The following is a 12,004-nucleotide window of genomic DNA, read 5'->3' as shown; positions in this document are numbered from 1 at the left end:
CACCAAACAAATACAAGTGGAATGGCTTCTATTATTTCAGTAAATGGAGGATGATAGACTACAGTCCTGATGTTTGCATATACAGATGTCTGAGCCTTTGTCTGAGTCACTGCTAGCTGTAAAAACTAGGGCCTAAGGGTACTTTAACAAGCAGAGTATGGTTGCTAGGTTTAGAAAAGTGGGACATGGGGAAATAAGGCATATTTTATGGTTATGGATACATTTGTAATAATCTTTAAATTTTTACTGAGGTAATGATTTACATATTCATTTATCAGATGCTAATTTTAATTGTGTGCATTTATTAATATGCATTGTAATAATATAAGCAGTGGTTCTGCGATACATTCATGGCGCTATACAATTTGACTTATGAGTTAAACTGTATCTTTATGCAATATCTGGAAACCCTAAATTAGGTGTTATGGAATAGAAAAATATTCATTTAAATCATGAGAAATGTCCCCATTCATATTCAAATTATAACTGATAATAATGGTATGATATGACATTTTTGTAAAATATAAATGGTTTACTTGCTTTAGTGATGCTATATCAACCACTAATTGTTCAGTAATACAAATAGTCTTTCTGGGAGCTGTTTATATATTCCCTGAGATGGTATTCTTCTTGTTTATTGTGGGTTTCCTTATATTTCCATAAAATCATATTCTATAATATAACTTTCTATACCATTATCTTATGCCCTCACAGTGTATTTTGTGCCTCGCCTTGTGAGCATGTGCACAAGAACAGTACGTTGTTTAAATTAAAGTTCGATCCTAAATTGAGAAATATATACTTCTTATATATTAACAATGTGTGCACCAAATAAATGCATCATAATCGTTTTGCTTCTTATAACATATTTTTAATTTCTTATACTCCAATACCCAGAATGTTAATCATGGTGACTGCCATAATGATGCGATTTTGTTTTCAGTGTTCATATCCTTTTCCCAAATTGGGATTTGGGTCCTAGTAATAAGACATGACCTATAGATCATAAATTACCTCTTGTTTTTCCACAGATTAGTTAAAATGACTATGCTGTGATTCATTGTTTTTTCAGATAGTTTGTGAAAACTGGACTGGGCTGGCACCCAGGTTAACAAAGTTTGACTAACAGCCCTTGCCCTAAAAGAGCCATACATGTGGCCCACTCACCTCTCCCAAGAGGGGGCAGAAGGCATTGAGAACTCAAAGAACACATGTGGAAGTGTGATACCCCTGGTTGAGATGGCTAGCTGCTTACTATGTTAAAGGGATGGGGATGGGTGGGACAGTTTGCAAGCAATGCCATGTGTGGAATTGAGAGAAGACCAGTGAGGACAGCACATTGCACAGCTCCCTTTTTCTGCCACATAAGTGTGGGAAGTTAGAACAATAAAGGTTAAAAACCCTCAGATCACTCCTGATGGCTGTCTAAATGATGGCCTCTCCCAGGCAAACTTCACCTTGTTCAAATGTTTCTTTGGCCAGGAGCAGGCTGATGATCAAGAGACAGTAGGAGCAAATGGTGCAAATATGCTGAATTAGGCCTTGTAGTTAAGTGAATCGTTTTGGTTTCTGCTTACCTTAAGTTTGTTAAAAAATACAAGTAAAAAGCAGAAGTTAATCATGTGTTCAAAGCTGAAGAACTTTAAAACATTCCTTCCCCACAAACGTGCATGGTCTAATAAATGCCAGCCTTGCTATGTCACATCACATCAAGAGTTGGTAAGGAAAATGAGACCTCACTGTGCATTTGGTAATCTTCTTAACTATAATTAAATATATAAATACTACATTTTACCATCAAAAAACTTGAGAGTTTACCATGTTTCATGTTGTATTGCATTACATATAATTTTTGCTGTTGTTATGATGTTTTCCCCAGCAGCTAATATTTTGGAGAAAATAATTTCGCTGTAGCTTTTTATAGTACTTTACTGACCTCAGGAGGGACATCGCAGTACTTAAATTATAGACTAAAACCATCACTAAAGGTAACATAATCACTACTACCTAGCCTATGTTATGCAACATGAGACATGCTTCTTTATGAAACAGCATGGGAGTTGCTTGAAAAGGAAGGACCTTTTCGATGAGTGTTGGGAAAATAGGTAGAAAAAAAAAGATACAGAAATAACTCTGAATAATATACTGGTGATATTATATATAGAAAACATAACGATGGGAAAAGGATAATAAAACTTAATGGTAACGTTTGCTTTTAATATCCAGACAGGATCTTATGTGAAAACATAAAGCATTTATATCATCTACTCATGTGATGAGTGCGATAGGAAAGATGTTAAAGTGTACAGCAGAACAGCTCTGCAAATAAATTGCAGTGTTGATTTTACTGATCTGCATAAACTCAAGGCAAACTATTATTGGTTGTGCTACTGAATAACAGTAGATGTGTGAAGTTTGATACAGTGGTGTTTATCATGTTGTTTAAATCCCAGCAGTAGCAAAGACATTGAATGGTGTGAGCGAACAACTCTGCAGCAAACAGCATTGCACTTTACTGCTTTGCTTTCATTTACTTAAAGCAGACATTACCAATTGTGCAAAAAGATATAATTAAAGGTTGTGTGACAATGATTACTATGCACACTTTGTGAGCAAACCACTCCTTGTAATATTTGTTCTTTGTGTATCTAACTTGTTCAGATTTCAGATTGTTAAAAGTATTAGTTAATTGTTAAAGTTTAAGTTAACTAACTGTGATGAACCATTTAGTGGAGGATCGGATACACAATTCACAGTCATCATGCAGTAGACAAATGGAGACTAAGGGAATCAAACCCATATTTACATAATTAAGCTTGTTAGCAGCTTTTAATCTTCTCTGTACTAAACTGCTACTTTTCAGCTAAATAGAATGCAGTGAGTGCATTGTGATTTTTGTAAATACATTAAATGTTTCATTTCAATGCCTACCTGCTTTTACTTTTTTTTCTTATTCTAAAGGAAAATCACTTTATCAACAGACTAAATGTGCGTTCTTTTATATTTATTGAATGAAAAGGAGCTACATAATAATGGATACCAAAGTCAAATGACATTTTTCCATATTTGTAAATAAAGTGTTTAATTTAAGTAGCAATCCGGGTATACTTTGCAGATACGTATATATTAAAGCATTACATATGTTGGAAAAGCACTTCAGAGATACTTTGAAACCTGATAAGTGCATTCAACTTTTATATGTGACCTGTGGAGTTGACTCTTTAAATTAATGTCATTCTGCTAATGAATAAAATGCAGTTGGCATTTGGTTAAACAAGATGTAAATTAATGTTTAATTGTTCAAGATGGTGAACATATGACTAATACTAACACAAACCATACTAAAATACAACAAAGCAATCCAGTGAAATCATACAAGACTGTGTTGAGATGTATAATAAGGCAATATTGTGAAATCCTCCCTACAGATAACTGACTTAGTAAAATGTACAAGCTTTTTTTAACTTTAAAGTACATGAGGATAAAGGAAACAGTCTGTACTGTATTTGACTGTGTTTTTTTGCAAATTAATGTACTTATGTTTTGCTTCAACAGCAGTCAGGTTTTATTTTACAGATATTTCTTGTACAATAAATGATTTATTGCAGACTTTGGAACAAAACGTACGAAGTTCAGGGAATTATTACACCTGACATGTTGAATTAGTATTTTATTTTAGTAGTAAAATGACATTAATTCAGTGGTAGCTGCTAATAACTAGGATTTTGTCGTTCGGTAAAACTATATATAAAGTAATGTAGAACTTCTCTACAGACTGTATGTAGCAGTGCATTCTGGGAAAGAATACGGTAATGCTCTGAAATGTGCAGAGTCTTGTTGAAACAGAACAAGGCAATGCTTTGGAATCATGCAGAAGGCTGTTCTGGAAGACAGAAACATGTTCAGATACCATAAAAATTTAAATGTCTTACATAGTTAAATGTTGTGGACATCAGAAATCTGGCACGGGCACATTTATGTATATACTGAATAATGCTGAACAGGACATTAATGAAATTGCACCTAGGTTGTTCAAATAGGTTTTCTGCTATGTAGTTCCATATTTTGATATTTTACAGAGAAAAATGCTTATATTCTTAAGTAGTGAGGTGTAAATGAGAATTTGTCATGGACACGTTTGTGTATGTACTAAGCTGATGCAGGTTTTCTTACGCTAATGTCTGAATGACCAAGGTTAGTGTAGGGCTACAGATGCCTAGCCAGTCTCCATTCAGAGCTGCTCTGGTCAGCAGGGTTAAAATAGAAGACTACAAATTCTAAAATACTTTGGACGGAATAGTTAAATGAACATGTTCAAGGGGTATCTCTTGATTGGAATAAGAAAATAATAGAAGGAGGGGCATAATCATATCAGAAGTGAATTATGGACTGTGATATAAATAGGCAGTGAATAAAGCCAGGAGAATTCTCGGATATGTCTGCCAGTAGATCACTTGAAATAATGACATTATTATCCAGTTGTTCAGGGCTCTACTGAAATATGGAATGCTGTGCTTCGCTCTCATGGATATGTACATGATGTGAGATTAACTGGGAACAAAGTGTATAAGTTAGTATAGACAGCTAGATATGTAAAAGAAATTTCATCTGCATGAATTGTGTTGCCATGGTGTATCTAAGAGGGATTTATTTTAAAGCAGAAGGAAAGAGAATAACATAGGACTGACAGCTGAAATGGCAGCTACTGAAAACTAACTTGAGAAAATATAAGAAATATTGTTTTACTGAGGGGGTGGTGCTCTGACATGCAAAAGGGTAGATGTGGATTGCAGGTTAGTGGAGAGAAACTGACAGAAGAAAACATGTACTAGGAAAGGTTATATACTGGGATTCTGGTGGTTGGCCTAAACAGAATACAGAATACAGAATTTATTTTGGTCATAGCATGTATCTGAATGCATTCCATATGCCAGTGATACGAGAACTATTTGTAGCTTTTTATTATGTGGAAACATGACAATAGTAGCATCATTATATATTTTACTGGTAGTAACCTCATGAGGAAACCCTAACAGCTAATTCAACTTATACAACAGCAGATGCAGCTTGCGGAATATGCAATGTGTGTTTGGGGGGGGGGGGGGTTGAGATCAGCAAGAAAAGCTACTAGATGTAATTCCATGGGGGGGGGGTTAAGAAATGTTTAGGAATGGGAAAGTGATGGGTTGGCTGTATTCTGTGATATATATATATATATATATATATATATATATATATATATATATATATATATATATATGTGGTCAGAAACTCTTCTATAAAATCTATCAAGTAAAATTTTAAATGAAAATGATTTAAATACAGAAACATGCTTTAAGTAGATAAACTGTATGTTTGTATTATTGCTTTGCGTATATTATATTTTATGTCTAGTAAATCCCTAAACAGATCAAAGACAACTTTACAGAATGAGGAATATAACCTATTAAGAAAGTGTAATCAGATATATATGATTGCACTCAAACCACTCGGGTTGCCTTATTTGAAGGGTAACATTTTCAGGCACTGGGTTTTGACATATACTTATAATTTTTCAACAATTTCATTAGAAAGCATTACTCAGATAACATAGTATGCCTAAATTCTTACTAATCTTGGAACAAGCATTCTGGCTCTAAAAGAACATAGTTATATATCTTTAAAATACTTGAGTGTATGCATTGATTTATTTTTCCTATACAGACACTGGATACTTTAATGCGGCACTTACTTTGTAATTGTAACAGTTACTCAATATAATGAAAGAGTTGTGTTAATTGTGTATATTTCTAAACAACTAAATAATAAGAACCATTTACATAGGATCCCATGCTGTAGATGTAAGTGATATACCTCCACTCTTAACAAGACAGTACTGCCCAAATGGACTAGAACTCCATAATAATGACAGTAAATCTGTGTTTATCTACAATAATACTGCTTTGTTTCAAGAGCTATGCTACATTAGTAGTTTTGGCTGCTTCAGGACAGTTTTTACTAACCTGTAGTTATGTACCAATTCTGGTCAGCTGTTTTAAATGCTGTTATGTGTAAAATGTACCTGCTCATTCCCACTCATTACACCCACTCATAACTACAAATACATACATGTGAGCATACACACACACACACACACACACAAACACACACACACACACACACACACACACACGCACACACACACGCACACACACACGCACACACACGTGCGCACACACACACACACTATTGTTTCTCATTTATGAACATTTAGAAGCCATCCATTATTGCAGAAATATTATTAATAGCCTCCCACACCCGTAGGCAAGAAGAAATGCATATCCCTCCACAGATCTGTACATTAATAAGTTTCTAAGCTTCATAACTGTCATCGCTATGATGAATTCTCATTATGAGTCCTGACAATGACAGTACTGGAACCGTATCAGGAACCATTATGGAAATAATGTCACTGTTTTGTTGTTCTTGTTCCAGGTTGTGATAAGTGGCTAAGTAGACATGTACACCACTTGAACAGAACCTTGGTACATATTTAAAAACACAAGCCTGCAAAACATGACATATACACTTACAGCAGCTTATAAATGAGTGGCCCACCTAATCTACAAATACGTTTCTCTCTTTCTGCACCATAGTTTATACTTGTTGAAGTACTGTGACTTTGAAGCAGTGTATAATTCCTTTAGATATGGTCATGGGGTTGTAGGTCAAGGCTAGAATTGGCTTTGCTTTTCTGATGTTTGTCTACATGTTTAGTGCATAACAATTACACTTTCTACTTTATTCTAGTAATTTTCATAGCCACATCTGATTTCTGATATTGTCTGATAAAGTACTGACTTAAAATGCCTTCCTAATAAGGTATCAAGACATACATTTGAAAATACTGAGGAAAAGGAGGTTTGTGCAAAGGTTTTGCTAATAGGTCTTTATAGTACTGTTATACCATACAATGTCAGCTAGGCAAGTTAAAAGTCTCTTTATTTTTCATCTTGGCATGTTTAGGGCATAAATTGAGTCTGGGATGACAGGGCACAAAGTAAACAGACACCCAACAAAAGAGGGTATGAGTCCCTTTCCTCCAGCAATGGTGTTGTTCGACATATCACCCAGTATTTAGTGAGTTTCTGGTATAGTCTTTTAAGTCATAGTATAATTTTTGTACATATTTGGGGAATTTTTGATTTAATGTACATTCAATGTTTCCACTATCAGTGGCACTTTGAGTTAAATTTCAGCTCAGAAAGTAAAATCTAAAAACACACGGAGATTCCCATCATATCAACAGAACGACAATACTATAACATATCACATTGCATGTGAGTATGGAGTTATCACTGAGCACCTCTACAGTTTTAAGTTAAATATTTATTTCAGGTTCATTTTAGAGAGATCTCCTTCTTAAGCAGAGCTGACCAGGTCAGAATGAAGATCTCTGACATTTATCAGTAAAATGTAAATAGTTTTCTGCTACTTGACCATACCAGTTTTTAAAATCATAAACAATCTCTTCCTCAGGATGAAAACCTACACCATTTGTATTATTAACAAGAAGTCTCATTAGGAATATTGTCCAGGTGAATAGTTCCTCATACATTGGTCAGATTCAGTTTTACAGACTACATACTTGGAGAATTGTTTGAGTTGTATTTTAATGTGTTACACCAACAGCACCTTATAACGTCGCTGAGCTTCTGACAAAATGTCATCTACCTGAATCTACCCAAAATATTCTCAAGACTGTAGGAAGGCATTAGGTACAGATCTGTATTTCCCATAGGTAGGTTTCATTTATCCTAAATGCCTCTTTTTATTGCAGTAATATCTCTCGACTGTCTAGATTTTCACAGAATGTCCAGATTTGTACCTCATATTTTTGGTCTGTTCCTCATACAATTTGTGGTTTTCTGGCAAATCACTAAAGATTGAAGTCAGCAAGTAATGTTATATATTTGAGTTTCAGACTTCATAGCCTTCACAAAATACATAATAACATGAATCCTGTTATTCTAGTAACTTCCTAAGTTTATAAGAGCAATATTGAAAATTTGTCCTTATTTTGGGCCTTTATCCTCCCATTATTTCAAGCCTTGTCCAGATTTCATGCATTAAGAGGTTGAGAGGTATGATTGCAGTTGTTAGCTTTAGTTCTGTACATTTTTAATTTTTATGCTTTTCTAAAATTGGTAGTTTACTTACAAAATACCAGATGTCTGTCAGCATTGTTAGTAATCTAAATGTGTCCGTAAAGCTACCAAGTAAAGGGCAGCCTAGAAAGGTGAAAGTATAAGACACCGGACCTGATTCAAAAAGACTTGCTCTCAGGGTAGTTGACTTACTCCGGTGTATTACACCAAAGTAAATCACTTACACTGAGTGCAGGTCTTTCAGCACGGAGTAAGTCACTTACACTTAGAGTAACTCTTTTGGAATCTAGCTTATTGTGTCCACTTTATCTCTGCCTGAATGATGAGGATCAGGATCTAATGGGCAGTAGAGATATCTCTTAGTAGAGGTTATAGGAAATCTAAGCTAAGGCGAACAACTCTGCAGCTCCACATGTAGGTGTGGCATTGTTACAGATTGGAACACTGATCTTGCTCTACCTTTTTCATATTCAGACCAGAAGCAATGCCTGGTTAAGTGACATGCTCAGAATCATGCCATTAGGTAAATGCAGACAGAGGGATTTAAACCCTGGACCACAGGAAACTGATAGTTGGTAGCTGAAATCCTGTGTGCCATCTGCCAGACAAGATGAAGTAATGGTTATTGCCACTGTTGAGCCAGCTGCCCTCAAACTTAGGGCAGTGTTCCAGTGGGGGCCACTGTTAAGCCAGCTGCCCTCAAACTTAGGGCAGTGTTCCAGTGGGGGCCACTGTTAAGCCAGCTGCCTCAAACTTAGGGCAGTGTTCCAGTGGGGGCCACTGTTAAGCCAGCTGCCTCAAACTTAGGGCAGTGTTCCAGTGGGGGCCACTGTTGAGCCAACTGCCCTCAAACTTAGGGCAGTGTTCCAGTGGGGGCCACTGTTAAGCCAGCTGCCCTCAAACTTAGGGCAGTGTTCCAGTGGGGGCCACTGTTAAGTCAGCTGCCCTCAAACTTAGGGCAGTGTTCCAGTGGGGGCCACTGTTAAGTCAGCTGCCTCAAACTTAGGGCAGTGTTCCAGTGGGGGCCACTGTTAAGTCAGCTGCCCTCAAACTTAGGGCAGTGTTCCACTGGGGTTCACAGGAATGTGCAGCATCAAATCTTGAAAACCACAAATGCAGTATAACAAGGATCCATATCCTGTTAATTAGCCTCTCAGAGTTAGTTTCTTAGGCAAGTAGGTTGAATTTGATGTGTTTGAAGATTTGCTGTTTCTTTGCTCGATTTTAATAAGTTGCAGTCAAACTATCTAAAATTCCATTTAGTATCATACACTGCCTACAGGGTTATAAGTTTCTTTTCATTTGCATTTCACATTGTTTTTTAATTCAACTTTGATTAACAGATTTTTCAGTATGCAAAAGGACCACAACTTCTCTAAGATACTTATCTTGAAGTTATAGCATATGAGTCATTGTGTATATCTTTACAATTTACATTTAATACAAAAATTAATCAGTACTTGCATTTGGAGCAATTATGAGAAAATCTTCTTTTCCAGTTTCTTATCTTTTAAACAACCAGTGCCAAATGCCAAAACCTATTTACAGTGTTCAGCAATGCATTTTATTTGAAATTAAACAGAGGCCTTTCATAACCGTGTTTTCTTTAACATCATTGGAATCACTTAAAGGTCACAGTTCTGTAAAATATATATATTATGTAGCAGGATGATAAATGTAGTGCGGGTTCCGATTATAATGCAGAGCTTAATTAGTACATAAAGAATGTAGTAGGATATCTAATTTAAAAAAATATGAAGTTGTGTAGTTACTCTTAAATGAACCCGGTACAGCATACAGGTCTACATGCACACACATACACACCACACATGCAAAGATAAACACATACACAAATCCGCGCATTGCATTTTCATGGAACTTGTGGAAAACAGTGAAATAATCACTTACAGGGGATGAGGATATCTAACTGCTGTGACTTTCATTGTTTTGGGTATATATAGTAGAGAATCAGATTTATTTCTAAATCTATGAACTGCTGACTTTATAAAAGTCTGGTATACTGAACGTTTATTCCTTTTTCTAACTAAAAGATTAAAAGTGCAACTGCTGATCATGTAATTATAAATTGCACAATGTCATTAATTCTGTAAAAGTCCTAAAACATTTCTGTTTCCTTCCATTCAGGGGGAGGGACCTTTCCCACCAAGCAACCTGTGTGAGCCCCTACATACAGTCCACAGAACATTAACGGCAAACCCTGAGTTTTCTGTACCTTGAATTAAAAAGTTGCTAAAATCCAGTATTTTGGCTTTTTCAATGTAAATCCTAAATACATCCTGGGAATTGATAATGTGATATGCATTGCCATCTCTCTCTACTTCTACACTGCAATTCATTAGCTATTTCAGATTCTGCAGTAAAAATAATAAAAGAGTATTGACCAAAATCACAATAACGCATGTACTTAAAGATTCTGGCATATAATACTAAGGCACTGTCTAGCTCACCCTGCCAGGCTCACCTGCTGTTCTAGTTCTCAGTGTCGTCTCTGTTCAAGCATTACAGATATACAGCTATTTAATATGCCTTCTTTATTGCTGTAATCAAGCAAGCTGCCCTAACTATGATTCACATCTCCAAGTGTTCAATCAGGCAGAAGCCCTCTAATAAAGAGAAACCAAACAGCACTCACTTGAGCTATTACACATGAGCACACAAATGCAGTAAAAATAGAAAAGCATTGGTGCGTTAAGCTTTCTCACTGTCATTGAGTATATGTATTTGAATTGCCTTTATGCTAGCTTCTTTTCTGGTCTTAATTTATATGACACCTGAACAACATATACTAAAAAATTGGAGGAAGGTAAGTAAAAATGTAGGTACATAGGTAAGTACTAGGCTAACTGCCCATGCAGGCCATTTTAAATCTAGCCCACTTCTCTTTAATGGTGAGACTCAAATCTTGTACCTTGTGTTTGTAAGGCAAACATCTTAACCATTATGCCAACCCCCAACCCCAATGTTATATTAAAATATACATAATAATCAATGATAAGAAATGGGAACAACTTGTAGTATGTTCTATGAAGACCTGAAGTTGTCTGCCTTTTCCCAGGCCTTATACAGAAAGTCAAAAAAGTCTCTGAAATCTAATATATGCAGATTTTAAATTGGGTGCATCTGAAACCATTCCTTCTTGAGTGTTTCATACTGAATTGCATTGCAGAATTATGTATAAGGTACACAGTGATCCTTTTCATTCCAAGACTCAATTCACCTACAATGTCTTTCATGACTTTGAAAACTGAAGTCTGTATCAAATGCAGTAATGTCCTATAGTCTTCTACCTGTAGTACAGGGAAGACATATTAAAAGAATTATGCTCTGTTAAATTTAATAACATGAATATTTTTATTCCAACTTTTGGTAGGAAAAAACGTAACACACTATAAATATAAAAAAACACATCAAACTGTTTTGATACAAAATTTAATTCAAAGAGATGGCATACTTGCTTACTTAAATCTTATTACACTAGAGAACTTGGCTGGAAATACTACTGCTTTCTTGTAGGTAAAAACAATTATAAATCTTTTGCATAAACTTAAAGTGTTTGTCCTAGATTTGGCAGGCATTCCTACCATCAGTAATATTGTTGAGAAGTTGGTTGATAATCATTTGTAAGAGTTTAGTAAACACTGGAACAGAGTTACACCTGTTTCAAAGGGGTACAGATAAAGTCCACATTGAGGTCTGTCAGTAACCAGTTACATAAGCTGGTGACCCAAAAGGCAGATAACTCCCCCTCCTCAGAGATAAGTCACAGACTCCCAAACTGGGATACCAATTTAGATGATGAAAACAAAAGGCAAACAGCAGCTCTTTCCTCTTTACAG

This window comes from Protopterus annectens, chromosome 6.part0 (genome assembly GCF_019279795.1).
Source record: "Protopterus annectens isolate FY-2018-M chromosome 6.part0, PAN1.0, whole genome shotgun sequence".
In the NCBI taxonomy this organism is placed as follows: domain Eukaryota; kingdom Metazoa; phylum Chordata; order Ceratodontiformes; family Protopteridae; genus Protopterus; species Protopterus annectens.
Note: the sequence above shows the minus strand (reverse complement) of the source record.